Source organism: Molossus molossus, unplaced genomic scaffold, assembly GCF_014108415.1.
Source record: "Molossus molossus isolate mMolMol1 unplaced genomic scaffold, mMolMol1.p scaffold_m16_p_7, whole genome shotgun sequence".
In the NCBI taxonomy this organism is placed as follows: Eukaryota; Metazoa; Chordata; class Mammalia; order Chiroptera; family Molossidae; genus Molossus; species Molossus molossus.
Window position 1 is genome coordinate 68,320,464 of NW_023425401.1, and position 16,619 is coordinate 68,337,082.

Sequence of the window (16,619 nt, forward strand, 5' to 3'; positions counted from 1 at the left end):
CTCCTATGATGTGAATATTATTACGTGTTCAGTTGTCCTACAGTTCTCTTAAGCTGTCTTCCTGTTTTTTAATTGTTTCTTCCTTTTGGTTTTCTGATTGGTTGATTTTTTCTACACTGTCTTCTAATTTATTAATCTGGTCCTCCGCTTCCTCTACTCTGATCTTTAGAACTTCCAATGTGTTTTTTATCTCTGATATGTCATTCTTCATTTCTTCTTGGTGGTTTTTAATTTCCAACTGGTTCATTTTCAACATTTCCGTATCTTTAACCATGGTGCTCATGTCCTTACACATGCTGTTGAGCTTCCTCAAGATCATGGCTCTGAATTCTAGTTCTGATAACTTGCTTAACTGCACCCCATTTATCTCATCTTTGGTAGAGGTCTCTTGTTCTTTCATTTGGCATTTGTTTCTTTGTTTCACCATTTTGGCTATCTCAGGCTTTGGAGCCTGCCAAATTTTCCTTGTGGATATTGGTGTTCTTCTCTTTGTGGCACCTGTACTGGGTTTGGATGGGTGTGGAAGGACCCACATTAAACACCACTGTCTAGTCTTCCTTTCCTGGGCAGAGTTGGAAGCCCAGGAATGTTTCAGTTATTCTCTAGCTTTTTTTCCTGGAGGTTATCAATAGCTGTTAGTTGAAGAGCCTTACTTAGCTTCTCAGTTGAATGAAAAACTCCTTCAGGTGCTCAGGGTAAGGGGATTTCCTGAGGGTGGGGCCGATGCTGGTTTTTAATGAGCCTCAATTTGCATTTCCATGGCCACCTGGTTGGGTTGAATCTCCAAAGGAGGGGCCACCACCTCTCCCCAGAGCCCTGCAAAGGAGTAAGATGACCACTGTCCTGCATGGCCACAACTCAGCCAAAGCTCTGATAACCCTCCAAATCTCAAGTGTCCCCACACAGTTCCAGTCCAGTCTGCCCTCCCTCTGCCGGAGCTCAAGGTGAGTGGTTGTGGCTATTTTAGCATCTATCCTGGCTCTGCTCTGTGGATCCGCTTGTGAGTGTAACCCAGACGGCGCTGCTCAGAGCTAAGACTGCTGCTATCCATGGGCTCCCAGCCCTCCTCTAGCGCTTCTAGAATCATATCAGGATTGAGTCAGTGTCCCTGGTTATATGGTCCTCCAAGCTGCTTTTCTTTTGCTTTTTCCTGATGATTTGTCTTTATTTTTATTGTAATTCCAGTTTGGTCCTGGGAGATGGTCTGTGTAGCTTCTATTCACTCTACCACCATTTTGGAATCTTTGTTTGCTTATTTTGTTTTTTTATTGATTCTTAGAGAGAGGAAGAAAGAAAAAGAGAAACATCGATGTGAGAGATACATCCATATGTTTCATCCTGCATGTGCTTCAACTGGACATCCAACATGCAACCTAGGTATGTGCTCTGACCAGAAATTGAACCGACAACCTTTTCATGTATAGGAGGATGCTCCAGCCAACTGAATCACCCAGCCAGGGTGTTGCTACTCTTTTAATTAAGTCCTGGGACTTCTCCTCAGTAAATATGACAGTATTCAAAAAAATGGGTTTTGCAGATATAAGTTAAGAGGTTTGAAATAAGATCATCCTGGATTGACTATGTGGTCCCTAAATCAAATGGCGAGTATCCTGTTTAAAAAATGTTGTTGTTTTTGTTGTTTTCCTTTTTATTGAATTCATTGGGATGGTATTGGTTAACAAAATTATACTGGTTTCAGGTCACCCAGAAGAGAAAGTGATGTGGGTACAGAGGCAGAGATTGAAGTTATACACCTATAAGCAGAGAGGGTCACCAAGAATTGCTGGTAAGCACCAGAAGGCAGGAGAGGGTCATGAAAGGGTTTTGGTCTCAGAACTTCCAGAAGCAACCTACCCTACCAACATCTTGACTTCAGATTTCCAGCCTTCTGACTGGAAGAAAATAAATTTCTGTTGCTTTAAGTGACCCAGTGTGTGGTAATTTATTATTGCAGCCATAGATTTGCATACAGGTGAAAGCAGGATGGGGCAGAAAGAAAAAGGGAACTCCAGTGCATTTTCAATACCAGCCTCTAAGAAAGGTTAAAGCAGAAATGGCCGCAAATATTTCCTGAATTGAGGACAGTGGGCCATAATCTTATTTTAGTATTGTTATTAATTTTTTTAGGTTTCTAAAACAACATTTATTTTTTAAAACTTAACATATGCATATAATAGGAAACTGAAAAGCACAAGAAGCAAAGAACAAAGTTATCCATAATCACAAGCAGTTTACAGTCTGACGTGTCCTTCTAAGTCTCCTGTGTGTCTACACAACTAAGCTTCCCTTTATTTTGTATTTAGGATTGTACAGTTATGTATCAAGATTTTTCACACGTCATGAATATTTACCACTTCAAAGTCCCAAAGCTATATGAGTATTCTGATAACCAAGAATACCCTACACCAACTCAATCTGGAAGAAAATGTAATCCTGACTTCCTTAGCGACATAAAATTCATCAAGGACAAAAGTAGCAACAGACATCTACATAAAGATATTGGCAAAGTTACAATTAAAATACTTCATTCCCTTAATGTTTGATTGACAATGAGACACATAGCAAGAGTATACAAAGTATAATGCTTCTATATTTTAAAAATATTAGCAAGGAGGCAGGTTTGACCAAAATATTTAACACTGTATTCCTATAGCACAGCCAAAGAGATGCATACACATCAGTGGCTATCATCACAAGGTGAATATGAGCACATCCACATACACCTCCCCCTCTGTCCTTCCTTGTGCCCTCTGCTGCCAGCCTAACGAACAAGTCCCGGCATCCATTTCTGAGATGGTTCAACAATTCCATGTCCAATATGCCTCTTTTCTAACAATTATAACAAAAAGATATTTACAGATTGTTTAATTCACTAGCTCTACTTTTTATCATACACGGTCACCTCAGGACATCTAAAAAGCTCCCATGTTGCTAAATAATGAACGTTGTCTACATTACACACAGGAACTTTACAAAAATATGCATATAGACCTATAATTATAACCTGAAACTTTCTCCTAGATATGGAGATACTAGCAAAGAGCCCTTCCTTCACCCTTCCTCTTCTCCCTCCTCCACCATTTCAGTGACTAAATACAAGACACCTAGCTCCAAGAGGTGGTTTCACACACACATTCCCAGAAGACAGTCCTTCTTATAAACTAACTAAAGGGCTTTTATAAAGGGACTACCTACCACCTCTACTTTTAATATGCATAGCAATATTAACTAAAATGCAAATTATATAACAATGGTTAGATGATCTCAGTTTGTCTAGATACTCATGGGCACAGAACCCTTTTTTCTATACTTCCTTCCTTCCTCCTCCCCCTGTGAACAGTCAGCATACTCTCCAAGGCATCTAGTTTAACAATTCATTCCCAGAATGCAACCATTTTTATGAATTAACAGAAAAAACACTTAGAGGGTGTTACTTTAACTATTTCAACATATGTTGTACACTTTCAAACATCTGGAAAGACTAGATGTTTCAAATAAGAATTTAAGTTTGAATAAACTGCACCTGAAAGTGTCTTCTAAATATGAAGGTGCATTCTGGCCTAGAACTCTTCCCCTTCTCATCTAGATCAACTCAGTGGACAAGTATAGTAAGCATCCATAATACTTAAGAGGGGATTTTAAGAATTTCACTTTCTCACATTTTCAGAACAATCTCTTCTAGGAATTTAACACAAACTGTATGCAATGTATTTGTTTACTAGCTACTCCTCTGTTATACACTGGAAACCTCTGTAACATCTACAAAGGCTCAATGTTATTAATTAGGACAGTTGTCCTTCATATACACTATATACACAGCCAAGTAAGACAAAATGCACAGGCACATGGGAAGATGGTTACTCCTGCCTAACTAGAAACACACTGGTATAGAGCCCTTTGCACTTTCTTCTCCTTCCTCTCTGAACCAGCACAAATAGTAACATGTGCTATTCAGAGAGGTGGTCTGTTATTTTGTTCATCCCATTTCCAAAAGACAGTATTTGAAATGAATTTTAACAAAAAGATATCTACAAAATGTGTTATTTTACTACCTCTACTTTTAACATACTTTGTGCACTTCTAAACGTCTAGAAAGTCTAGATGTTTCAAATAAGGACTTAAGTTTGTCCACTATATACACAGTAGTGTTAAATAAACTACACACAAATTCAACACTGGTTATATCTGAATGTGTCTTCTACACAGGAATAGTCTAGTCTCAAATCCTTCATTTCTCCCAATTCTTTCTGTCCACCACCAACCTAGTGGGTTGAGTATAGGCACGTGTGTTATTTAGATGTGATTTCACAATTTCATTTGCAAAAGTCCTTTTCAGAAGACAGCCTTTGGATGAGTTTTAACATTAAATGTACAAAATGTGTTAGTTTACTAACTCTACTTTTGTCATACATTGGCAACCTCTTTAATATCTAGAGACTAGATATTATTAAATTAAGACCCATTTATCCAGTATATTCACAATATATACAGTAAGGTTCAATGAAATGTATATAACATATAGTGCAAAGGAAAAGCTAAATATTTCTACACACTAACAAAACATCATTTTTGCAATTTTTTATCTCCGACCTCCCTCAATCCAGTGAAGAAGTACATAGAGTCATTGAAGAGGAGGTTTAACAATTCCATTTCTAAAGACAGTGTTTCCTATCAGGTTTTAAAAGCTATTTACAAGAAGCATTATTCTACTACTTCTATTTTTAAGTACATCAAGCACTTCTAAATATCTAGAAAGACTAGATATTTCATTTAAGAACTTATTTGTCCACTAAGTGCACAGCACTGTTAAAATTGCACACACATAACAATGGTTATAATATGAGGTATCTTCTAAAGGTGACCATGTTGGCCTGAACCATTCCCTCTCTCACTCCCTTCTTTCCACCACCAGTCCAGTGGACAAGTAAAGGCATGTTTAATACTTAGAGGTGGTTGAACAAATTCATATCCGAAAGTCACTTACACAAGACAAGCTTTCCTATGAATTTCAACGCAAAGTGTATAAAATGGGCTAATTTTACTAACTACTTTGTCATATACTGGCAATCTCTTTAACATCTAGAGACTAGATATTTCAATTTTACGACTTATTTGTCCATTATATACACAGCAAAACAAAATGCACATAATATACAAAAATGGTTTTATATGAAAATTTCCAAATATGACACACATTAGCATATTACCTTTTGCAATTCTTTCCCTCCCACCTCCTCCAAACCACTGAACAAGTATAGACTATAGTATACTGCTCACAGAGGTGGTTTAACAATTCCATTCCCAAAAGATAGTATAGCATTTCTTATAATTTTAGTAAAAAGATATTTACAAAAGTGATATTTTGCTACCTCTACATTTAACATATGTTGGGCACTTCTAAACATCTGGATAAACTAGATGTTTCAAATAAGGACTTAATTTGTCCACTATATACACAAATTGTGAATAAACTACACACATGTAACAGTTATAATCTGAAAGTGTCTTCAAAATATGAACATTGTAGCCTAACACCATCCTTCACCCCCTCTTTCCCTTCTCCCCTTCCCCTCCCCCAACCATGTAGGGTATAATGCTCACATTTTTAGAAGACAATCTTTCCTAGAAATTTTAACACAATTGTACAAAATGCACTAGTTTACTAACTCTATTTTTGTCACATACTGGCAAACTCTTTAACATCTAGAAAGACTAGATGTTGTAAATTAGGACTAATTTGTCCATTATATACACTATATACACAGCTAAGGAAAACAAATGCATGAATATAAGGGACAAAGCACTAACAAAGAGCTCTTTGTACTTCCTTCTCCCTTGAACCTGTGCACAAATACAATGTGTACTGTTCAAAGAGGTGGTTTGGTCATTTCCAAAATAACAATATTTGATATGAATTTTAACAAGATATTTACTAAAATGTCTTTTTTACTACCTCCACTTTTATCAGGCACTCCAGAACATGTAGAAATATATTTTTAAAAAGTACTTAGCATTGTCAACTATTATACAGTAGTGAGGAATAAAATGCACACATAAAACAATGGTTAGAATATGAAAATTCTTCTAAATATGACCAGCCTGTTATAGAACCTTCTTTTCTTCCTCCTCAGGGTCTTCTACTCCAAGTCCTCTAACTCAGGGAAGAAAGGTGGATGGGAGTCGCTCCTGATGTGACATGTTGTTTCTGGAGGTAGTCTAGCAATTCCATTTCAAAAAGTCATTTCCAGAAGACATTTCTTTTGATATTTTTTTACATGGGCATTTGCAAGATGTGTGATTTTCTAACTCTACTTTATCATACGTTGGCAACCTCTTTACATCTAGAAGGCCTAGATGTAGCAAAGTTCTCTTTTGGAAGGTTAGGGGGAAAGTTGAGAGCAGCTTTCTCATATATACACAGGTCTCTATAAATGGCCAGTGGATCTTCCCAAAAGGTGGCGGGCACCTCCTATTGGCCAAATGTATATTATTCTGCCATTTTTCTCTTCCGAAATCATGGTCTATAGTAGATGACAAACGGCAGGAGGGCCCATAACCAGTCCACTCTTGTGGACAGGGGCTCTGCTAACCTTCGGGCTGGTGAGGCCTTTATCGTTATCAGGACTGTCCGGGGGATGCGAGGTCTCCCCCAGCTGGGAGAGGAGTCACCCCAGGTGCCCCATCCACCGGCTCCAAGGCCCAAGCGGGGGTGAGCTGGTGTCCACACAGAGCCACCTTCGGCCTCCCAGGCCAAGTGCCTCCCTCTGCAGCCTTCTAGGGGACGCCATTCTCTGGGCCCGCCACGCCCGACGCTCCCGGCAGCGCGGCCGGCCGCGGGGATTGTCTCCGTGGCTCAGCAATTGGCGGGGGTTTTGCTTAGGCCCCGGAGGAGTGGGCCTGGAGACCCTAGGGTCCGCGGCATGGTCCCCATAATGCGGCTCGGGCTCCGAAAGGCCACAGCCATCTGGGCACGGAGGTGGAGGTGGGGTTTGGGGGAAAGTCCCGCTGCTGCTGCAAAGCCTGGGCTCGGCCAGTAGGCCAAAACAGGAAGAACTCTGGGCCTCGCCAGGACAAAGCCTACCGCCTGTCCCCAGCCCCCAACTCACCCCAATGGCCAAGGCCAGAGGGCCTGGAGGGGCCCCGAGGAACCTGAAGGACAAGGCCACGCTCCGCTTCTCACCGCACTCTAATTTATTTCTTTTTGTTACAGATGGTTCTCCTTTTTCCCCTATTGCCAACCTCCTCCCAATCCCCCCTGCCCAGCATAGTTGTCTATGTCCATGGGCCATAATCTTTTATTCCCTGCATCAACATTCCATTACCTGCACTGCAATTAGTGACCCTCAAGGCAGTTTCTTTCATGGGAGGGCAACTCCAGGGCATGGACTTAATTGTGAGCTATCAGCAGGCAACGCACCTGGTAGTTGGGGAGATGAAGGTCTCATTCCAAGACAGGAAATAGGAGTGGTGCTTCTCAGCAACTATCACAGGAAGCTGTGACTATATCTTCAGAGTAGGCACCATTTCAAAGAAGAGAACTGTGAGGAGTGAATCAACTAAAGCAGATGTTACTGAATTGCTTTCACAAAAACAAAGATTTTCGTCAGTTGAATTTAAGGCAAAACACGAAAGGACTGCTTGAAGAAAAAAAGAGGTTGCTTAAAGTCCACAAGTGATCTGAGAAGAAAAAGTGAATTTGTGAGCAAAGGATATAGCAGAGGTGAGGGCTCAATGAGGATGGGGTGGTGGCATTACATCCTGATTCCACATGGTAAGCCCCAGGTAAATCTCAGCCACAATTAACAGAACTTCGTTTTCCTTTGCTGACACGCAGTGGGCCACAGATTTCATACAGTAGCCTTGCTCACAAAAAGCTTATATTTGGGGAGGGGTGGGGCAGGAAGAGATAAACCAAAGAACTTAGATGTATATAAGCATAGACAACAATGCTGTGAGGGAGGGTGGGATGAGGGTGTCAATGGGGGAAAAATGAGAAACATCTATAACAAAAATAAATTAATTAAATAAAAAAGTAAAATAAGTAAATACACATAACAAAAATAATTATAGTAAAAAAGAAAAAGCTTCTGTTTCTAAAACTGACAGGCTGAGTAGTCAAATGGACAATAAACATGTGAAAACATGCTCAACATACTTAATCATCAGAGATATGCAAAGTAAATCTATGATGATGTATCATTATTAAACTTCTAGGATGGCTATAATAAAAAGAGGTAATAACAATTGCTGGAAGAAATTGGAACCCTCCTATACTACTAGTGGAATATAGAATTGTGCAGTACTTTACAAAACTTCCAATGCTATGTTGAGTATGCATAGTGAAAGTTCCTGATTTTAAGAAAAACAATTTTAGTTTGTCCCCATTAGGTATGCTGTGGGTTTGTCCTATATGGCCTTTATTACTTTCAGGTATGTTTGCTCTATTCTCTCTTTGTTGAGAATTGTTATTATAAGTGGGTGCTAAAATTGTCAAATTTTTTGTTTTGTTTTTTTCAGGGCCCAACTTTTTTTTTTTTTTAGTTGTAATATTTATTTTTTTTTAATTTTTTAATTTTTTTTTTGTTACAGATGTTTCTCCATTTTTACCCCATTGGCACCCCTCTCCCCACCCCATACGTGCCCCATCCCTGGCTTTGTTGTCCATGTCCATTGGCTATGCTACATACATATAAGTTCTGTGGTTTATCTCTTTCCACCCCCCCCACCCCCTCTTCTGACGGATGTCAGTCTGTGCCCTACTTCCATGTTTCTGGGTCTACTGTCTTCCTCAGACTGTTAGACACCTCTCCAAACAGGACATACAAATGGCCAAGAGACATATGAAGAAATGCTCAACATCACTAATCATCAGAGAGATGCAAATTAAAACAACAATGAGGTATCACCTCACACCTGTCAGAATGGCCAACATAAACAAATCATCAAACAACAAGTGCTGGCGAGGGTATGGAAAAAAGGGGACTCTAGTACACTGCTGGTGGGAATGCAGGCTGGTGCAACCACTATGGAAAACAATATGGTGTTACCTCAAAAAATTAAAAATTGAACTTCCATTTGACCCAGTGATCCCGCTTCTAGGAATATACCCTAAGAAGCCTGAAACACCAATCAGAAAGAGTATATGTACCCCCATGTTTTTAGCAGAACTATTTACAATAGCTAAGATCTGGAAACAGCCCAAGTGTCCATCAGCAGACAAATGGATAAAAAAGCAGTAGTACATTTACACAATGGAGTACTATGCAGCTGTAAGAAAGAAAGAACTCTTATCCTTTGAGACGACATGGAGGGGCCTGGAAAGTATTATCCTAAAAGAAATAAGCCAAGCAGAAAAAGACAAATATCACATGATCTCACTTATATATGTAATAAATGAACATAACAGTCTCAGGGCCCAACTTTTTATCTAATTATTTTATTTTTGTTACAGATGTTTCTCCTTTTCCCCCCATTGACACCCTCCTCCCATTTCTGCCCCCACCCCTCAGCCCAGGAATTGTCTATGTGCATTGGTTATGCTTATATGCATAATTTCTTTGATTTATCTCTTCCCTCCCCCCTATACACTACTCTGAAGGTTGTGAGTCTAAACAATACTATGTCTCTGGGTCTATCGTGTTCATCACCTTACTTTTTTCATTATATTCCACAAATAAGTGAGAAGGATAAAAAGATATTTCTTTCTTACAGCTGCATAATATTCATTGTGTATATGTACCACAGCATTTTTATCCACTTATTTATTGATGAACACTTGGGCTGTTTCCACATCTTAGCGATTGTAAATAGTGTTGCTAAGAACACAGGGGTACACACATTCTTTCTAATTAGTGTTTCAGGCCTCTTAGAGTATATTTCTAGAAATGGAACCACTGGGTCAAAAGTCAGTTTAATTTTTAATTTTTGAGGTCACATAGTGTTTCCCATAGTGGATGAACCAGTCTGCATTCCGACCAGCAGTGTACTAGAGTCCCCTTTTTCTCCACAACCTCGCCAACACTTCTTGTTTGACGATTTGTTGCTGGCAGCCATTCTGACAGGTGTGAGGTGATACATCATTGTTGTTTTAATTTGCATCTCTCTGATGATTAGTGATGTTGAGCATTTCTTCATATATGTCTTTTGGCCATTTATATGTCCTGTTTGGAGAGGTGTCTATTTAGTTCCTCTGGCCATTTTTTATTTATTTTTTTTTAATTAATTTTTGTAACAGATGTTTCTCCTTTTTCCCCCACTGATACCCCCTGCCCTGTTCCCAGCTTTGTTGTCCATGTCTATTTTTCATGCATACATGCATATAAATTCTGTGGTTCATCTCTCCTGCACCACCCCCTCTTCAGGGGATTGTCAGTCACTACCCCACTTCCACGTCTCTGGGACTACTCCATTCCTCAGACTGTTATGTTCATTATATTCCACAAACAAGTGAGATCATATGATACTTGTCTTTCTCTGTTTGGCTTGTTTCACTTAGGATGATACTTTCCAGGTCCCTCCATGACGTATCAAAGGATAAGAGATCTCTCTTTCTTAGAGCTGCATACTACTCCATTGTGTATATGTAGCACCACTTTTTTACCATTCGTCTACTGATGGACACTTGGGCTGTTTCCAGATATTAGCTATTGTAAGTAGTGCTGCTACAAACATGGGGGTACGTATATTCTTTCTGATTGGAGTTTCAGGCTTCTTAGGGTATATTCCTAGAAGTGGGATCACTGGGTCAAAAGGAAGTTCAATTTTTAATTTTTTGAGGTAACACCATATTGTTTTCCATAGTGGCTGCACCAGTTCGCATTTCCACCAGCAGTGTACTAGAGTTCCTTTTTCTCCACACCATCGCCAACACTTGTTGTTTGATGATTTGTTGATGGCACCAATTCTGACAGGTGTGAGGTGATACCTCATTGTTGTTTTAATTTGCATCTCTCTGATGATTAGTGATGTTGAGCATTTTTTCATATGTCTCTTGGCCATTTGTATGTCCTGTTTGAAGAGGTGTCTATTTAGTTCCTCTGCCCATTTTTTAATTGAGTTCTTTGTCTTCCTTTTGTTGCGTTGTATGAGCACTCTCTACATATTGAAAATTAACACCTTATCTGCTATATCATTATCAATTATGCTATCCCATACAGTGGGTAGCCTTTCCATTTCGATGATTCTATCTTTCGCTTTGCAGAAACATTTGAGTTTGACGTACTCCTATATGTTCATTTTCTCCTGTTTCTATTGCCTTAGGTGATGTATCAGTGAAAATTCTTCTGAGTATGATGTCTGCAATTTTGCTGCCTACAGTTTCTTCTAGGATTTTTATGGATTCATGAGTCACTTTTAAGTCTTTTATCCATTTTGAGATTTTCTTGTGTAGGGTGTAAGATGATGGTCTAGTTTCATTTTTCTGCATATAGCGGTCCAATTTTCCCAGCACCATTTATTAAAGAGGCTGTCCTCCCTCCACTGTATCCTCTTGCCACCTTTGTCAAATATTAATTGAGCATATTGACTTGGGTCCTTTTCTGAGTTCTCTGTTCTGTTCCTCTGGATTATATGCCTGTTCTTGTGCCAGTTCCAGGCTGTTTTGATTACAGTGGCTTTGTAGTTTAATATGAAATATGGTAATGTTATCCCTCCAACTTTATTCTTCTTTTTCAAGATTGCTGTGGCTATAAGAGGTCTTTTTGTTTCCATATAAACTTTTGAAGTACTTGTTCTAATTCTGTGCACTATGCCATTGGTATTTTGATGGGGATTGCATTAAATCTATAGATTGCTTTGGGTAGTATGGACATTTTAATGATGTTAATTGTTCCAATCCATGAACAGGGTATGTGCTTCCACTTTTTTATATCTTCTTCTATTTCTTTTTTCAATGACCTGTAGTTTTCCATGAATAGGTTCTTTATTTCTTTGGTTCAGTTTATTCCTACGTATCTTATTATTATTTTGGTTTTTTTTGCCACAATAGTAAATGGGATTGTTTTCTTAGTTTTTCTTTCTGTGAGTTCATCATTGGTGTATAAGAATGCCATCGATTTTTTGAAGTTAATTTTGTATCCTGCTACTTTGCCAAATTCATTTATTAAGTCTAGTAAATTTTTCATGGAGTCTTTGGGGTTTCTACGTATAGTATCATGTCATCTGCGAATAATGACAGTTTCACTTCTTCCTTTCCAATTTGGACCCCTTTTATTTTTTCTTCCTGTCTGATTGCTGTGGCTACGAATTTCAGTACTATGTTAAATAGGAGTGGTGAAAGTGGGCATCCTTGCCTTGTTCCTGTTCTTACAGGAAATGCTTTTAGTTTTTGCCCATTGAGTATGATGTAGGCTGTGGCAGCTCCCAGCCAAGGGTGTAGCACCTGTGGAGGTCGCAGGACCTAGCTGAGGGTGCAGCTTCCAGCTGAGGCCGCTGGTCCCAGCTCAGGCCGCTGTGGACCGTGGGCTCCCGGCCCCCTCTCATGTCCTCGCAAGCCTACCAGGATTGAGTCTGTGTTCCTGGTTATGTGGTCCTCCAAGTTGCCTTTCAGTTGCCCCTTCCTGACAATTTGTCTTTATTTTTGTTGCACTTCCAGTTTGGTCCTGGGAGATGGTCTGTGTAGCTTCCATTCACTTTGCCGCCATTTTTTTGCCCCCTCTGCCCATTTTTTAATTGGGTTCTTTGTTTTCCTTTTGTTGAGGTGTATGAGTACTCAATATATTTTGGAAATTAACCCCTTATCTGATGTATCATTGCAGTTATGCTGTCCCATACAATGGGTTCCTTTTCCATTTTGATGGTTGGTCTTTTGCTGTGCAGAAGCTTTTGAGTTTGATGTAGTCCCATGTGTTTATTTTTTCCTTAGTTCTCTTGCCCTAGGTGATGTAGCAGAGAAAATTCTGCTGTGTGTGATGTCTGAAATTTTGTTGCCTACATTTTCTTCTATGATTTTTATGGATTTACGAGTCACATTTAAGTTTTTTATTTTATTTTGAGTTTATTTTCATGTATGGTGTAAGTTGGTAGTCTAGCTTGATTTTTTTTCATGTTGCTGTCCAATTTTCCCAACACTATTTACTAAAGAGTCTGTCTAGACTTCACTGTATGCTCTCGCCATCTTTGTCAAATATTAATTTAATGTATTGTCTTTGGTCAATTTCTAGGTACTCTGTTCTGTCTCTTTGATCTATATACCTGTTCCTTTGCCAGTACCAGGCTGTTTTGATTACAGTGGCTTTATAGTATAACCTTATATCCAGTATTGTGATCCCTCCTACTTTGTTCCTCTTTTTCAAGATTGCTGTGGCTATTTGGGGTCTTTTTTAGTTCCATATAAACTTTTGCAGTATTTGTCCCATATAAACTTTGGCAGTATTTGTCCTAGTTCTATGTTGTTCGTATTTTGATGGGGATTGCATTGGATCTATTAGATCACTTTGTATAGTATGCACATTTTAATGAGGCTAATTCTTCCAATTCGTGAACAATGTATGCACTTCCTCTTTTTTATATCTTCCTCTATTTATTTTTTCTATGTTCTGTAGTTTTCTGTGAAGAGGCCCTTTACTTCTTTGGTTAAGCTTATTCCTAGCTATCCTAATTCTTTTTCAGTGATGGTAAATGGGATTTTTTTTTTTTAGTTTCTTTTTCTGTGAGTTCATTATTGGTGTATAAGAATGCCGTTGATTTCTTGACGTTAATTTTGTATCCTGCTGCTTTGCCAAATTTATTTATTAAATTAGTAAATTTTTGATTGGGTCTTTATGGTTTTCTATGTACAATATCATATCATCTGAAAATAATGACAGTTTCACTTCTTCCTTTCCAACTTGGATCCCTTTTTGTTTTTCTTCATGTATAATTGCTGTGGCTAACACTTCCAGCACTGTTTTAAATAAGTAGGTGAAAGTGGGCATCTCAGTCTTGTTCTTGTTCTTAGGGGAAATGCTTTTCATATTTGCCCACTGAGTATGATATTGGCTGTAAGTTTTTTATATATGGCCTTTATGATGTCCAGATATGATCCGTTTGTTACAACATTGCTGAGTGTTTTTATCAGAAATGGGTGCTAGACTTTGTTGAAAGCTTTTTCAACATCTATTGATAAAATCATAGGGTTTTTATCTTTCATTTTATTTACATGGTGTGTTATATTTATTGATTTGCAAATATTGTACCATTATTGCATCCTTGGGTTGAATCCCACTTGATCATGATGAATCATTTTTTTTGATGTATCACTGAATGCGATTTGCTAATATTTTGTTAAGGATTTTGGCATCTGTGTTCATCAGGGATATTGGCCTGTAGTTTTCTTTTTTAGTAGTGCTTTTATCTGGTTTTGGTATTAGGATTATACTGGCCTCATAAAATGTGCTTGGAAGTCTAACATCTTCTTGGATTTTTTGGGATAGTTTGAGGAGAATGGGTGTTAGATCTTCTCTGAATGTTCTGTAAAACTCCCCTGTGAAGCTGTCCAGGCCTGAGCTTTTGTTTGCTGGGAGTTTCTTAATTACATCTACAATTTTCTTAGTTGTTATTGGTCTGCTCAAGTTTTCTATCTCTTCCCTGTTTGTTTCTGTGAGACTATGCAATTCAAGAAATTTGTCCATTTTGCCTAGATTGTCCAATTTGCTGCCATATAATTGTTCATAGTATATGTTAATGATCCTTTGTCTTTCTGTGGTGTTGGTTGTTTTTTCTCCTCTTTCATTTCTGATTTTGTTTATTTGGAACATCTCTTTTTGTTTCTCGGTAAGTCTGGCTAAAGGTCCATCAATCTTGTTTACCTTTTCAAAGAACCACCTCTTGGTTTCATTGATCTTTTGAATTGTGTTTTTTTGTTTTTTGGGTTTTTTGGTTTTTTTTTTTTTGGTCTTTATGTCATTTATTTCTGCTCTGACCTTTACTATTTCTTTCTTTCTACTTGCTCCGGGTTTTTCTGGTTTTTTTTTTTTTTTTTTTTTTTTTTTTTTTTTTTTTTTTTTTTTTTTACTTTCAAGTTCTTTAAGTTGTAGGGTTAGAAATTCAATTAGGAATTTTTCTTGTTTCTTGAGGTAGGTCTGTAGTGCTATGAAGATCCCTCTCAGGACTGCTTTCTCTTCATCCCATAGATTTTGAGTTGTTTTGTGTTTGTTTTCATTGGTTTTCAGGAAGTTTTTATATTTTTCTTGATATCCTGGGTAACCCACTCATTGTTTAATAACATGCTATTTAGCCTCCATATGTTTGAATGCTTTTGTTATAATTGAGTTCTAGCTTCATGCCATTGTGATCTGAGAAGATGCTTGATATGATTTCAATCTTCTTGAATTTGTAGAGTCTTACTATGTGTCCTAACATGTGGTCTATCTTTGAGAATGTCCCATGTGCACTTGAAAGAATGTATATTCTGCAGCTTTGTGGTGAAATTTTCTGTAAATATTAATAAAGTCCAACTGATCTAGTTAGTCATTCAAGGACTTTGTGTCTTTGTTACTTTTTTGTCTAGAAGATCTATCCACAGGTGTTGGTAGGGTGTTAAAGTTACCCATTATGATTGGATTGCTACTGATCTCTCCCTTGGAGTCCTTCAGAAGTTTTTAAATATATTTTAGTGCTCCCATATTTGGTGCGTATATGTTTATCAGGGTTATATCCTCTTATTGGATTGATCTTTTTATATCATGTAGTGGCCTTCTTTGTCTCTTATTATGACCCTCGTTTTGAAGTCTTTCTCATTAGATATGAGTATTGTTACACCATATTTTTTTTATTCACATTTGCTTTAAGAATTTTTTTCCATCCCTCACTTTAATCCTGTGTGAGTCTTTTGTTGTGAGGTGGGTCTCTTATAGACAGCGTATGTTGTGTTTTCTTATTCAATCAGCTAGCCTATGTCTTTTGATTGGAGCATTTATCCATTTACATTTAAGGTTATTTTTGATAGATACTTATTAGTTGCTATTTTTATTTAATGCCTGCGTTTCCCCTCCCCTCTCTTTCTCCTCCTCCTCCTCTTCCTCCTCCTCCTTCCCCTTCTTCTTCTCTTCTTCTTCAACAGTCTCTTCAGCATTTATTGCAGTACTGGTTTGGTGGTGGTAAATTTATTTAGCTTTTTTTTTTTTTTTGTCTGTGAAGCTCTTTATTTCTCCTTCAATTTTGAGTGATAGCCTTGCTGGATAGAGTAGTCTTGGATTCAGACCCTTGCCTTGCATTACTTTGTACACCTTTGCCACTCCCTTCTGGCCTGCAGTGTTTCTATTGAGAAATCAGCTGACAGTCTAATGGGAGCTCCCTTGTAGGTAACTTTCTGTCTCTTTCTTGTTTCCTATAAGATGCCTTTTTTGTCTTTAATTTTTGCCATTTTTATTATGATCTGTCTAGCTGTGGGTTTTGGGGGGTTCATTTTGCTTGGGACTCTCTTTCCTGGACTTGTGTGACTTGTTCCTTCAACAGTTTTGGAAAGTTTTCTGTCATTATTTCTTCAAACAAGTTCTCTATTTCTTTCTCTGTTTCTTCTCCTTCCGGTACACCTATAATGTAAATGTTGTTACATTTTGTATTGTCCCAAAGCTCCCTTAAACTCTCCTGATTTTTATTTTATTTTTTTCTATTTGCTGCTCTGTTTGGGTGGTTTTCTT